This window comes from Podarcis cretensis, assembly GCF_951804945.1.
Source record: "Podarcis cretensis genome assembly, chromosome: 13".
NCBI classification, from domain to species: domain Eukaryota; kingdom Metazoa; phylum Chordata; class Lepidosauria; order Squamata; family Lacertidae; genus Podarcis; species Podarcis cretensis.
Window position 1 is genome coordinate 4454381 of NC_137182.1, and position 16150 is coordinate 4470530.

The window sequence follows — 16150 nt, forward strand, 5'->3', positions numbered from 1 at the left end:
CTATTAACAAGGGGATTCAAAGCATAGCCAAAAGCGAAGGTGGGGATATCAGCAGCCATCACCTGAAATGTCACATGGGAAGCCTCACTACGATATGCTTGCGTGGCTGCAAGAGGGCAAACTGGAGAGCGTTAAAAATAAATGTATGTTGCTCCCAAGACTGTCATCAAGAATGCATGTACACACACACACAGAGTATCTAAAAAGGTAACCTAAATGTTGCAACAAGGAAAGCTGGACTCTGTTCACTGGCAGACGAAGGTGGGGTCAGGGGGGTGGTCCGCCTCGGGTGCCTTCCTGGGGGGTGACAGCGCGGGGGCCCCCTCCCCCTTAGATGCTCAGCACTTGCCACACACCCCCAGGATGCTTGCCGCGCACCCCCAGGACGTTTACTCGGTGCGCATGCCCCGGGACGCATGCTGTTTGCCGCACACCATGCCCCCCACGGGTGGCACACCATGCCCCCTGGGACACGTGCCAGCCACGCCCCCAGAGGTACGCCGCTCCCACTGCAGGTAGCTTCATCACTGCCTCTGTGACCTGTTCAGATTATCCAAACATTTCCCCTAAATCCACCTCTGCCTAAGATGGTTCTTGAAGTCAGCTGGAATGGAGTTAATGCTGGGACTCAGTTTCGATCTTTTTTGTGACAGTTTATTTCAGTGGTTGCTTGTTATTCTAGCTGCTTCTGTTTAGGTCTTGTAGCCTGTGAGTTAGCATGCCTTTATCTCTATCATGATGAGGAATGGGTGGAACAGCATGTAAGTACTAGAAATAAGAAAAACACTCCTTTTTAGTCAAATGGTTTTTTTTTAATTATAGAATACAGTCACAGATAAAAAAAGAATATACCATTAATTTATGGCATCATTTTACATAGTCTCAAAACACTGGCTTTCCATACAGATTCTCCACAGACCGGTTCGTGTGGCTGGTGAAGGAATTTTACTTTCTTTTCCCCCTTGCGTATGAAAAAAAGGGGAGACCAGGTTTCATCAAAGGTATTTTCCTTTAGCTAAAGGTTTTTTTACCAACTATCCCAACCCATTATTCAACGTGAAGCCCAATACTATGTATATTATTTTGGAAGTAAGTCTTGCAGAATTCACTGATGCTTCAATTTCTCTCAGATAAATATGTACAGATAACAGCTGCAGCCCAAATTTTGCAGCTCCCATTTTAGCACTTTGAAATAAAACATAGTTTTGTTAAAAAGTGTGCTTCCCTCTAGTAGATAGCTACACAAAGTTACTCTTGATGTATACAGCTATTAGGTAAAAATGTAATTTAAACTGAGATAAACCAGAAGCTTGGGCCACTCTGATCCATGGGATTTCCTCCAGCTCCATCCATTGCATTGTCAAAACTCAAACAGACGGAGCAGAAGGAGTGCATTCAGTTCTGAAACTGAAGCCAGAACAACAACGAAAAGATCCAGGCAATCTGGTCTGTTCCTCGGAAGAAGAATTTACAAATAGTGGAATTGTCACCCTTTAAAGAGAAATGATTACCCACCTTCTTTTAAAGGGAAAACGGAAATGAATGGGCAGTCTCCCCAACTTTTAATGTAAATATCTTTTTTATTAATGGGGAGCATGGTGTTGAGACAATAGCTTCATATTTCCAGGATCAAAGTGCAGTTCATGTTATTTTAGTTTTAATAAACATTTTGTTTAAAGTTATTGATTTAACTATATTCTCTGTGTTGTTTTTATGTAGTCTCTGTATAAACATACTCATTATACAGTGGTACCTCAGGTTACATACACTTCAGGTTACACACTCCGCTAATAGTGCTTCAGGTTAAATACTTTGCTTCAGAATAAGAACAGAAATCGTGCTCCGGCAGCGTGGCAGCAGCAGGAGGCCCCATTAGCTAAAGTGATGCTTCAGGTTAAGAACAGTTTCAGGTTAAGAACGGACCTCAGGAATGAATTAAGTAATTAACACGAGGTACCACTGTATAGCTGAACATTTGTCATCCAAAGCATCACAAATAATGACCCACTCTCTAGAAACTTGCATTGCGCGGACAGGCGGAGTCCCCAGATCCCGAGTGGTCCCCCCCCCCCATCATGTGGAATAACGACTCAGGACAACGTGCTATAGGATTAAATTGGCCACAACTTTATTAAATTTCAAATGTGGGTAGACCTTGGCTCAGGCATTGGGCGTTCTCCCTCCCCAGTCCCCAGCTGGGGACCTAGGGAGCTACAGGGTTATCCAGTGTGTGTGTGGGGGGGGGATGGGCCGGCTCTGGAGAACATATGTTCAAGCAGAGATAGCCGCCCCCGTTACGCCACCGCCGCAGGGGAGAGCAATGACGACCTTTCGGCGTACGGTCAAAGCCTCCCTTCAGAAACCCCTTTAACGGGGAACCCTGGTATCGCCGCCGCAAAGAGGAAGATGGACTAAAGGATTCCGCCCAAGGCCTGATACCGCCAAAGTTGTGACGTTTTGCTACGGGAAAGGCGAAACCTGCCAATGCAGGGAAATTCCTTTCCGGCCCTTTAACAGCGACCTTATCGTAGCAGCGCCCGCATACCTGTGGAGAAAGGTTAACCTGCAAAACCTATGAAGAAAAGTTAACCTGCAAAAGAAGACATTAACTGAGGGTGGGTAGGGTGGGAGAAGCTCTGGAGCCAAGTGAGGATTACCAGGTAAGATCTACCCTCTATTGTGTGGGCAGGTAATCCCTCCCCCTACCTGGCCTGGTTTCCCTGGCAACGCTTCCCCCAGGTGGGATTGGACAACTCACTGGGGTAGGCGGGGACCTCCAGGTATCCCACCTGAGGGAAGGCAAAGCCTATGCTGATGGGGCCACTCCAGATCCAGGGCTGCACGCGTCCATGCAAAGGGCGCCCCCCGTTTTAAGCGGGGAGCGGTCATTGTTACCATTACTTGGTCTTCTAGAATATGTTAGTTTGGACATTATTAAACTATTTCAGGTTTTTTTGGTGTGTGTTTTTAAACAATCTAGCACTGGTGGAAAATTATTTTTCCTCCAATTTTTAGCTACACTTGTTTTTGCCACAGTTTGTAGGTTTCCAACTATCTCTCCATTTGCATCAGGAGCTCATTGTTTTAAGTAACTCAGGACTAATATCCTGGTGCATTCTCCAGACAGGGTCCGAGTCCTCTATGAAATGAGATAGCATAAAATATGTTCCGATGTACCTTAAAGACGAACCAAATTATTATTGCATAAGCTTTCATGGAATACCAAAAAATACTCTATAATTGTTATTGTTGCTGGCATCTGGCTGCGGAAAACCCGAATTTCCATTTGTTGTTCCTCAGCTTTAAAGAGCAGGTTTTCATAGGGAAAGTCCAGGGCAAAAAAAGCTTCACCACACTTGGACATGGAGCTTTTAAGTGTAGACCCGTCCCTGGAAAGAGCAGGGCAAACATTAAGTGTGGATAAGCCCTGGTTTTTTCCTCCTTTCTGACAACATAACTAGCTTGATAGACAGGGCTGGCCAGAGACATTTTGTCACTGTAGGCAAAATACCCCACTGCTGCCGCCTGCCTGCCCCCGATCCGGTTCCCCACCTCTCCCTGCCTCTGCCATCATACCTGTGCTTCTGCCAGCAGCGAGAGCAGTGGGGATGCGTTGGTGGCACCGGAGAAGCCCCTGCGAGGCTGGCAGCAGTGGGGGAGGAGAGGGGCTGAGGTTGGATGCGCCACCTGAAGTTGCTGACAGATGAAGGAGCAAATTTGTTTTCTGTGGCTCCAAAGCAACCTTTCTCAACCTTGGTGCCCCAAGGTTGTTTGGCTACAGCCGCCATCATTCTTAGCCACCATGGCCAATGGCTGGGGATGATGGGAGTTGCAGTTCAAGAACATCTGGTAACCCAAGTTTGAGGAAGGCTGCTCCAGGGGGAAGAACCCGAACCAGGGGCTCAAAGTACAAGAAAACCATTGAGACTTTCCATCAGAAAGTTCTTCATACTGTTTACAGCTGTTTGACAGTGGAGCAGGCTGCCTTGGGAGATGGTGGACCCCCATTAGTGTTTTTTAAGCAGAGGCTGGCTGGCCACCTCTCTGTGATGCTGCAGCCGTGGGTCCCCTGCAATGCCAGGACCAGACGCCCTTTGAGGTCTCTTCCAACTACATGAGTCTAGGATACGTCAAACAAAAGGTTTGACCATTGGCAACGTAAGAGAACATAGTTTTAGTGGTTGAACCAGTAAAATACTGGTTGGCTGACAATCCTGGGAAACTCTTTTCCTGTATGTTCCTGTTTCTCCTCTCTTTTTTTTAATTAGTCTGTCTGTCTCTTTGATGGGAGCGAATGCTGCCATCTGGACCGTCTTTATTTTGGTTTACTTTGAACAGTTTTCTGTTGAGATTTTTTCCCCCTTCACTGTGACAAACTTTGGAAATGCCTAATTTAAACAGTCCACAAACCTGTGAACTCGCATCCTTCATAAAAGTGCAAAACATCTTAAGACCATAATCTTCATCTGAGTTCTTATCAAAGTCTGCCACAGCAGACATGAAACAAGGACATTTACCAGGGTGACGTGTTTCCTATCACTTTATCTCTATGCTTAGGGAAAACGTCACCTGTCCTCTGGGCTGCTGCTGAAGGCAAACAATAAAACATAGTGACAACCCCAGCACCCTCATGGCCTCACCCGCTCCCCTGCAGCCTTTCCCAGAGGTAAGTAAAGAGCAACGGCAATTCAGTTCAATAGAACAATACTTTCCATAGAGCAAATTCCACTTTATTCCACTGTAATAATGATGCAAGGATTTAAGTGAGTTTTAATTAATAGAAGTAATGCAACAACAAACTGGAATAGAAGTGGTAAATAAAGTGAGATATTTTGGAATTTGGTTAACCCCCAGAAATATAGATTTGTTTCAAAATAATTATATACCTGTGTGGAATGGAATAAAAAGGGATCTGGAGGTGTGGGGAAGGTTGAAGTTATCCTTTTGGGGGAGAATATCAATGATAAAGATGAGTGTGCTACCAAAGATGTTATTTTTATTTCAATCACTCCCGATAATCAAGGGAGTATCAATATTTATTTTTTTTAAAGTAATTTTTATTGGGTTTTCACATTTTAAAAACACACACAGATGAAAACAAGAACAAAACATGTATAATTTCATAAACTTACTTTCTTAACCCCGCTCCCTGACTTCCCCCCACCCCCCTTCATACATCCCAAATCCAATAATTAGCTCAGCAGGTTCTTATCTCTCTTCTTTAACATATTATTGTTGTTTTTAAAATTAATTCTTATTACTTGGCCAAATTTTATTTGTCCAATTTTCTTATAAATATTAAGTCCTTTTCTAAGGTCGACCCAAATTCCCTTCCACGAATTTCCCCCTTTTTATATTGAATGTAGGTCATAATAGCCAAACACAAAAGTCATAAAAGTTTTAAAGTTCTGTTCTCCCCTCCCTCCCTACCCCGGTTTCTGTCCCTTCCCAAATAGATGTCCACAAAATAGTTCTTAGCCTGGATTCCTCACATCAGAGGCCTTCAAATCTCTGTCAGTCTCTCTCTGCCGGTTTTGTTGGTAGCCCTCTTTGTTGGTCCTCAGTTCTCGAAGGAGCTCTGGCACAGTCTCGTCAAATTTTCTTCCATCCAAAATACTTGGTAACAGCTGCTGCAACAAGTCAACTGACCTCCCATACTCAAAGAGGAAGCCCCAATCATATTTCTTCTTTCTTTTAAGTTCCAGTATTCCAAGTGTTCCATGGGCTTCCTCTTTCCACTTTCGCATCGTTCGCAGATTGGTAATCCCAAGATCTTCTTCTTTATGTTCTAGCAGTGTAGGCTTCAGATTAGTACTCTCCTGTAGTTTCTTAACTCCTTCTTCCCTCTCCTCCAGTTCCAAAAAAGTCTCCTCTGGTTCAGCTGCAGATTTTGTTTCAGTCAGATCCTTTATGCATTCAGCAGGGTTGCTTGTTTTAGAGTTCAAGGTTATAAGTTGTTTGTTCATAGCCATACTTTGCTCTTGCAGTATTCCCACGAGAAGAAACATTCTTTCTATCTCTGCCTGTAATTTTCCATCTGTAGCCATTGTAATGTTTCAAAGTTTCCCCTAGGGGGATTCTAGTTACTTAATAGTCCTTTCCCAACAATCTGTTGCTTTGTTATTTGTAACCACTTTGTTCCCAAGCACTTTAATTCAAATATAGCAAATTTAGTCCAGAGAGATGTTAAACAATAAAAATTTTTAACTTTGACTGCCCGTTTGACAGCTCCTTTGACAGCTGTCAAACTCCTTTTTCCTTTTCCTCCAGCTCACACACAGGGGCACTCCCGGGTCGGGGGGGGGGTTAGACAAAAACTTCTAAAGTTCGACTCTTACTCTCCAGCACAAATCTTCTTCTGTCAAATTCATGGAATTAATGTCTTTTAACTCGTACCGAAAAAAAAAAAAGATCTCTCCACCTTAGTTCTCCGATCCTTGCTTTAAATCTTTTGTAAATAGAGGGGGTGCGGACTTCCCTTTAGCACATCCCCCGGTCGTACCGAATTTAAAGGTAAAAATTTTAAAGTCCAAATTCCATTCTACTCACGGGTTATTTCAAGTCCAAATTTCAGGGAAAAAAGTCAGCGCTCTCCGGCCATGGCTCGCGGCTTCGCTCCACTGCAGTAGCGGTCTACTCACAGCACCACGCCGCTCCCCGTACCCTCTCCGCAGCCTTTAAAAAGGCTCTTCGTGGGTCGGGGGGGCGCTTGAGGTGCCCACCGAGTCACCAAGTCCGCAGGCTTCCGCGCCTGCGGTTTCTAAGGGTCCCCGCGTCGCCGTCGCGGTGAGACCCGTCTGCAGCAGAGCCGATTCCCTCCGGAGCTCGGAGGGAATCCGCCATTAGCCAATCGCGCTAACCCGGAAGCCCGGGAGTATCAATATTTAAAGAATGGCAAAAGATAATATCAAGGTACATCTCGCAGGGTAAGAAGCCAAGGATTCAGTTTAAGCTACTAACAGACACGAAGGAAAGAGGTGGCTTCGCCCTGCCAGATTTGAAACTATATTATGAAGCATCTTGCTTATCCTGGTTAAAGGAGTGGATTAAATTAGAAAATGGAGAATTGTTGGATTTAGAAGGGTTTGATAATAGATTTGGTTGGCACGCTTATATATGGTATGAAAAGAAGAAAAATCATAAAGGGTTTGAAAACCACATCTTCCGAAGGTCATTGATAAATGTATGAGACAGGTATAAAAATTTGTTGGAATCTAAACTCCCCCACTGGATTTCACCTTTAGAAGTGATGAGCGTGAAAAAGATTAATATGAGGGGGAGGTGGATAACATACGGAGAATTGACAGTTAAAGAAGGGGGGAAATGGAAAATGAAACCCTATGAAGAAGTAAAAGAATTTGTTTATGACTGGTTGCATTACTATCAGGTCTGTGAAATGTTTAAAAAAGATTGTAAAGTGTATGGATATGGAGAAAAAGAATCAAAATTCCAACTAGAGGTATTGAATAATGAGTATAAAAATCTGTCAAAAATGTATAAAATGTTGCTGGAGTGGTATACAAAAGATGAAGAGGTTAAATCGCTAATGATACATTGGGCCAGAGATTTTGGTTATAATATACAATATGATGAGTGGTCAAAATTATGGAATGAAAGACTAAAATTTACGGCATGTACTGCTGTCAGAGCTGCCTCTAGGTCCCAGCTCACAGAGGACCAACGCTAGGCTGTCGTTATGTACAAAAGTCTTTATTGAGGTTCAGTTTCCATTTCAAAGCCGCAGCGCGCAGCTCTACGTCTTACATCCTAGACCGGCGAAGTACCGTCTGAGTCTCCTCCCCTATGACACCAGTTTAAGATCCTAGCCTTGCTCCACCTTTTACGCTGCTCTCTCCTCCTCTGGGTCCTCCTGCCCGCTGGGGCATTGCCCTTTCTGGACTCTTCCGACGCTGAGTCGCTTAGCTCCTCCCCCTCCCTCCGGCGGGCTTTAGGACCCGGTTCCCAATCCTCATTCTCTGCTGTCCCGCGCTCCTGTACATTTGAACTTGCCTCTCGCGCCAACCCAGTGACCTTCCTCCTGACCGTTACACTACTTCTGTCACTGCTTCCCTCTTCCGGGGTGCTGGCCGGATCTGACCTCCCCTCCGTTGTCTGACTCTCCGATGGAGGTGTGGTCAGCCCTGCCTTATCTTCTCTCCCTGGTGGGGAATGCACTGGCCCCGATCCTTGGGACTCTTCCCCCCCACTCTGCTCTGGTGGGGAAGCTGGTCCTGATTTCCAACTACTGCTCTGGGAGTCCCTGCTGCCCCCTTGCTCCTGGGGCGTTCCCCTTGGGAACCCCCTACCTCTGGCCACTGGCGCCCCCTTCTGTGAATCTTCCGATTCGCTGGAGAGGCTCATGGAATCCCTCGGTCCACTGTCCTCTTCTCCTACACTCCCCTCGGATTCTTCCCCTTCGCTCTCCATCTCCTCTCTTCCCTGTGCCTCTGCTCCTGAACCCCTGACAACTGCGCTAAAGGAAAATGTAATGAAAATGGTATACAGATGGTATATAACGCCAGTAAAACTAGCTAAAATGTATAAAACATGTAGTAAGTGTTGGAAATGTAAAGAAAAAGAAGGGACATTCTATCATATGTGGTGGGAGTGCAAAAAGGTGAAAGGCTTCTGGGAAATGATATATAATGAATTGCAAAAGATGCTGAAATATACGTTTATTAAGAAACCGGAGGCCTTCTTATTGGGATTGGTAGGAAATGAGGTAAGTAAGAAAGACTGTAAACTTTTTCAATACGCAGTTACAGCAGCGAGAATACTTCTGGCCCAAAAATGGAAACAGGAAGAAATACCGACGGTGGAAGAATGGAGATTGAAACTGAGTATGCAGAACTGGACAAACTAACAGGGAAGATTCGGTATCAACAGGACCAAAAGTTTATCGAGGACTGGGGAAGATTTACAGATTATCTGAAAGGCATATGTGATGAACAGACTACGTTTGTTGGTTTTCAAGAGACTCTGTGAAAAATAGAGGAATATTGTTAAAAAGAGAATAAGATGAGGGAAGGAGATATTTAAAGGCAATACTAAGTTAAGAAATGTGTTAATAATATAGATGTAAACGAAAGATCGGCAGAGGAACTGAGGGAAGTAAAAAAAAGAGATGAATGTGTGATAAAATGTGAATTGATTGTATAAAAAATTGTTTTTTGGGAAAATGAATAAAAATATTATTTAAAAAAAAGGATTTAAGTGAGTTTTAAATCTGAAGCTGCGCATGTTAGAAGATTACTTTTTTAATATAAATGAATAAAAGGGATTGTCAAATGGTATTTGTTCATTCGTTTTGCTCTAGCAATGTAATAAAAAACCCCTATTGTTTAGGCGAAACACACATCTAGTCCAGCATGCTGTTCTCACAGAGGCCAACCAGAGGCCCATGGGAAGCCACAAAGCAAGCCTTGGCACAAGAGCACTCTGAATACCTGTTGTCGTTGGCGTGCGTCCTTCTCAGGTGGGCTGAAGTCAAACCACTGTGTTTGCAGCACTGAAGTGATCTCCCTGAGGCAATGGACAGTGTGTCTGGAGGTTCTGGATTGAATTGAAATACTTTATTGTCACTTGTACAACTTGTATGCAGTGAGATTACACAAGCACCCCCCACTCAGCTCTCTTAGTCTTAATTCCCCTCGTTTACTAACGCACACACACCAAACCCGTAAGTCAGTTGCCCTGTTGTTATCTTTTCATTCAGCAGCCTAACAGCCCACGGATAGAAGCTGTTCTTTACCCTGTTGGTGCGACTAATCATGTTTCTATATCTTCTGCCTGAGGGCAGGAGATCAAGAAAGTGCCGGCCAGGGTGGGAATCATCCCAGAGAATTTTCCTCACTCTCCTGAGGCAACGTTCTTCTGCGATGTCATCCAGCGGATTCACGGGACAGCCCATAATATCTTGTGCTGTATTCATCACCCTCTGTAGGCACTTCTTATCACTTGATGTCAAACCAGCTTACCACACTGTGATGCAGTATGAAAGGACACGTTATATTGTGGACCGGTAGAAGGAGATCATCAAATGTTGATTCCCTAGAATAACAAGACCTGCCTCCCAGTCTCCTTGATGTGGTCCAAAGCAAAGCACAGAAATACATTTGGCACCAGCTTGCCTGAGGAAATTGCTGGAAGGAGGCCCACAAGGCGCCATCCAACCATCTTAGGGAATCCACTCTGGATTTGTGTGGGGTTTATTCCTTAGCCTTTTCTTCTTCCAAGGCAGCAGAGGTTTAGGACCAGAGTTTTCCTTCTCCTAGATGGGCTACCTTCCCAGGTTGGTGGGCTCTATCTGCCCCTCAATTCCCTCTACAGCACGTGCAGTGATGGTGGTGGTGGGGAAAGGGAAATAGGAAGAAAACAGTTAACTGAAGCAATATACCCGGACATGGCTATCTAAAGTTCGTGGACGTAAGACTCTTCAAGTTCAGTACAGTGGTGCCTCGCAAGACGAAATTAATTCGTTCCGCGAGTTGCTTCGTCTTGCGATTTTTTCGTCTTGCAGAGCGCGGATTCCCTGGGTATTAACGGCTTTAAGAAAAAGGAAGCAAACTCGCAAGACGTTTTCGTCTTGCGAAGCAAGCCCATAGGGAAATTCGTCTTGCGAAGCACCTCGAAAAACGGAAAACCCTTTCGTCTAGCGAGTTTTTCGTCTTGCGAGGCATTCGTCTTGCGGGGCACCACTGTATCAGAAATCACTGTCTCAGCTCCATCACTGCAATATTGAGATGCCCAGATCGTATCTAAGAACCTGAAGCAGAAAAATTTGTCAAGTCAAGGAAGCAGAACAGAAAATCCCACACAAGGAGGAGATGAACACTGTGGCATATATTATTAATTGTAAATTATTCACTCAGCTGCACAGAACACTGTAACCAGGGCTATTGGCTTAATCTGCAAAGTTTTCACATCCCTGGATTTGAAAGCCGGTGGTAACAGTCATCTGAGCTGACTGAATATAGCAGCGTTTTCCATGTTCACTGGCTACATTGCCCCTCCCCCACCTTGTCACAGTGCCTTTATATTTGCTTTATATGAATGATAGAAGCGTAGCAGCCCTAGAACATCTTCAAAAAACTAAACCTGATCTAAAGAGGCAGATCTTTAGGAAGGCCATAAATGCCGCGGTGGCTAATCTGTTAGAAAGTGTGCCCCAAGTCAAGAGTGCTCTGGTGTGTGCTGCAATACTTACTTACACAGATTCCCCTGCTATGGGGAGGTTTTGCTTCTTGAGATCTGACCCAGGCAGCAATTTATCTCTCTGTTTGTTTGTAGTACTAGTAGCTTTCAATAAGCTTAATCAATAGAATAACCAACTTGGCTGATTGGCTAAAGTGGGGGCCAGTTTAAATAAGTGAAGATACAAATTAAGGACACCCAAGTTTATTTTAGTGTACTATGGCACAGCGGAGGGAGAAAGCCTTTCTTTTCCTTTTCTATGTTAAATTGCAAGTTATCGTGCACTATGTTTAATATCTCAGAAAATGCACTGCTACTGACGTTTTGCTAATACACACATTTTATTGAGATTGGATTGCTGAATCAGTCCATTAAAGGGGAAAATTATTCACCAGCTACAAATCCTTTCTCTGGTTGACAGCCTTGTTATTAATAATACGGTATTTCCTCAAGTGTTTCCCAATGAATCAAGAGTACATGACTTTTGTGTCACATGTTGACCAGTCATGTACTAATGATTATCCTAGCAGAGAACGCAAAGGAGACCAATTAAAGCGTGCGCGCACACACACACACACACAAAATACTATGTTTCATTGCAAGTCAATACAGCCACTTCATATTTTTGCTTTTGGGTATGAGCCCAGGAATGACTCCTGAACAATTTGTAAAAGAAAAAAAAAGCTTCAGATAAATTGAAACACGATGACATTCTCTGGGGAGAAGGAATAAATTCCTTGACATTCAAGGGAGCAGAAGGAACAGTATCAGGTACCTCCGTCGTAAGATAAAAGCAGGGGGCAATTGAAAATGATCTTTGATGACTTGTGACTCAGTATCACGGCAGCCCAGGGTGGCTGGCTGACTGTTATGTACTCCTTGGAGAGGGAAATGAATAGCGCAGAGCCGCAAAGAATGTGCGCAGCGAAGAGGCGGGAGAGAAAACTCAGCCTTGCAAATGTCACTCTGGGTGTAGAGTGACTGTGAAGGTGTGCCAGGCCTTGATATTACCAGGTAGGAAGGCAGGTGGGCAAAGGGAGTTTTTACACAGTCTTAAAAGAGAGACCCAGGAATCTGGCACGACCACGATGATTTCCCATCTCACTTTTTATGTCTCCTGAAATTTGCCCTGAGGTTTCTGAACTAATGTGTGCTGAATTTATAGACATGTTTGGTGGAAGAACTGAACCAATTATCCACTCCTGTAGTCTTGCCACACTGTTAATTTTCTTCATGGAGCGATTACTGTGCTCTGATCTCAATAGTTAATGCAGAATTTGGTGTGTGTGTGTGTCTATAGCAGCCCTTTGCTGATTTAGCTACCGACTGGCCAGGAGTGATTATCGGTATTACAATTTTAATTTTTTCTACTTCACCTAATTTCCCAAAGGAAGCCAAAGTGGCTAGCAAATAAGTTAACAGCTGTATAAAAACAAATCATATTCATCAAATTAAACTGAAGAACAAAATCAAAGTACAAATGTGAAAAACTGAAACAAGTTTAACAAAAAAGCAGAATTACAGAACAGCCATCAAAACATTAAAGTAAGATAGCAAAAAACAACTCAGCTAAAGTCCCTTTCAAGAAGGCCCAACATGGTGTTGTGCTGGGTCTTGCAGTGTGCTGAGAGAGGATTATGGCTCCCCATTAGTGACCAGGTGCCTCCAGGCTTGAGAGGTCGAAGCAATGTTCCCTTGGGATGTTCAAAGGATCACGCTGCACTCACTTCTCATATATTTCAAAACATGCTCAGATATGGTTGCCATATTTCAAACAGTGAAAATCCGGACAGAAAAGTTGTTGAGGGTTTTTTTTTGGCAAAATAACAAAAAAAAACCCTCGTTATCCAGCTATTTTTATGGAAGATCGGTAAAAACGACACTGCTGACATGGATTGCCATATGTCAGGATTTTCCCGGACATTTTACCAATTTCTGCCAGGACACTGTTGCCAACTGCAGTATTCTGGTCATGTCCGGGAAATTCCAGACATATGGCAACCCTAGCTCAGAACCCACCAGAAACTAGGCACGTCATGGGCCCATTCTGATAATATTTCTCCACAACCAGAAACTGAGGTTGCAAGTTCTGGTTTGGGTGGATATGTGCGGGTGAGGAATTTCTTCAGTTTGTACAAACCTGTGATTAGCAGGTTAATTTGCCAGACATCAGCTGGATATCTTTGATATTGATCTCAATTCAGGCTGTCATGCCTTGGCCGGAGACAATAGCTCTGTTCCCCCTTATTGCACATTCTCTGCCAGAATTTGTAGATCCATGCTGGATGGTCAAGACCATGGCAGTGTTATTGGCCCTGCCCCACAGTGTGGGACTCCCTTGCAGTGCCTAGAGACAGTCAGGCCAGTGACCAGAGGAGGAATGACCACTGGGAGGATTGCAGAAAGAAGGAATACCTTGGTGCATCTGCAGCACCACCACCAGACGCCTTCATCTGCTCCATCTGCAATGAAACATGTCTCTCCCATATCAATCTCTACAGCTGCAGCAGGTGCTGCAACCTGCCAACAATTTGACTTCACCCCCCAAACTAAACTCCTCCATTGTCTCCCGAAACAGATGGATGCCAAGCAGTAGGCAAGCCCAGAGAAGGTATATGCAGAACAGGCTAACCTGAGTCTTTGAGTGGGTCTCCACAATAGGTGACTGCAACAAAGGCAGTGGATCCAGTGGCTTAACGTGTGGTGGCATCTTCAGCCTAGTTATAGGATGGAGTCTGCTTTGGTTATCCTGAGGGATGACCTTTACCAAGACAGATGAGGCGTCCTGCTGTGCTGGATCTTCCAATTGCTTTCAATACCATCAATCATGATATCCTTCTGACCTGCCAGATTGGAATGAGATTGAGTTCCAGTTCTTATCTTATTTGTCTTATACATTTAAGACAAATAACAAATGTTGGAAATGTAAAGAAAAAGAAGGAACATTTTACCATATGTGGTGAGAATGTAAGAAAGTAAAGAACTTCTGGGAAATGATACATAATGAGATGAAAAAGATGTTGAAATATACATTTTTTAAAAAAAAACCAGAAGCATTTTTACTTGGTATTATAGGTCAGGACATTAATAGGCAAGATGTTAAATTGTTTTTATATGCAACAACAGCGGCAAGAGTATTGTTAGCCCAGAAATGGAAGCAAGAAGAAATTCCGACGAAAGAAGAATGGCAGACAAAATTAATGGACTATGCAGAACTGGATAAAATGACAGGAAGGATTCGAAATCTGTGGGAACAGAGATTTACAGAAGATTGAAAAAGTATACGAACTATCTGAAGAGCAATTGTAATCAGCAAATTACGCTAGTAGGACTACAAGAAGTTTTGTAAGGAAAAATATATGAAAGGTTACAAAGTAGGAAAAGAACAGAGTTATGAGATTTAAATGTAATAGGAAAAGTAAAAAAAATAATATATTGAGTAGATTGGAAATTTTTCAGATGAGATGGATGAAAGTAAACAAAATGGTATAAGATGTTAAAGTATGTTTAATTATTGTTGAAAATGATATGTTAAAAAATTAATTAAAAAATGTATATATGAGATTGAGTTGGAGGTGCTGGGAAATTCCCATCCTTACCTCCCCACCAATTTGCTCCCCCTCCCCGTAAGCTACAGTAACACAGCTGTTGGGGAGTCAGGAAAGGGCTGCTGCCTCACTAGGCCACCTGCTACTGCCTATTCTCTGTTGCAACCTGCAAACGTTGGGTATTTTATTTACTCCCAGCCAAATCCTGTGGATGCTCCCCATGGTCAGCAGAAAGGTAGATTGAGAAATTGGGATTCCATCTCATAGAATCATAGAATCATAGAGTTGGAAGAGACCACAAGGGCCATCGAGTCCAACCCCCTGCCAAGCAGGAAACACCATCAGAGCACTCCTGACATATGGTTGTCAAGCCTCTGCTTAAAGACCTCCAAAGAAGGAGACTCCACCACACTCCTTGGCAGCAAATTCCACGGTCGAACAGCTCTTACTGTCAGGAAGTTCTTCCTAATGTTTAGGTGGAATCTTCTTTCTTGTAGTTTGGAAACATTGCTCCGTGTCCGCTTCTCTGGAGCAGCAGAAAACAACCATTCTCCCTCCTCCATGTGACATCCTTTTATATATTTGAACATGGCTATCATATCACCCCTTAACCTCCTCTTCTCCAGGCTAAAGATGCCCAGCTCCCTTAGCCGTTCCTCATAAGGCATCGTTTCCAGGCCTTTGACCATTTTGGTTGCCCTCCTCTGGACACGCTGACATCTGCTTTGGATGAAGCTGTACCCCCTCCAATTGAAAAATCAGCTTCATAGTTTAAGGATTCTCCTGGATTCACGACTAAACCTGGGTGCTCAGATTCCTGCGGTTGCCAGGAATATGCCAGCTTTGCCTAGAAATGGCACATCTGACCACAGTGACACATGCCTTAGTTACATTTCATTTGGATACCTCAACATTATCTGCAAAGGCTGCAAGGCCACTTCACCCGGTTTAGACGGCTGCAGCCACTGATGGGTATTTGGTTGCGCCCAAACTTGAGGATTCGTTATTGAAGGTGACTTTTCTGGAATCTTGTGGATGATCTTCTGCCAGCAGGCAAACCTCTTTTTATTTGAACAGATATTTGGCCTACTCAGCTGATTTGTTTTTCTCTGTTATATAAATCTGTGTTTTTACTTTAAGTCCAGCTTCCTTTTTACTGTATTTATTTCTAATCTAATTTTTGAAAAATGTGATATCCATAGTGCTATTCTTCTCTGTCATGTATTTGGATTTTATTGTAAGCGGGGGGGGGGGGGGGGGGGCGAGGCAATTTTTTAAAATAGAAAAGTGAGATGCAAAATAAATGTTTAATCCTGCCAGCCCAAAATGGAGTTAGGCCTGTGCTCTGGGATGGTTCATCTCCCTGAAAGTTTAGATTTAATGGGGGGGGGGAGTGAAGTGAAATCTTT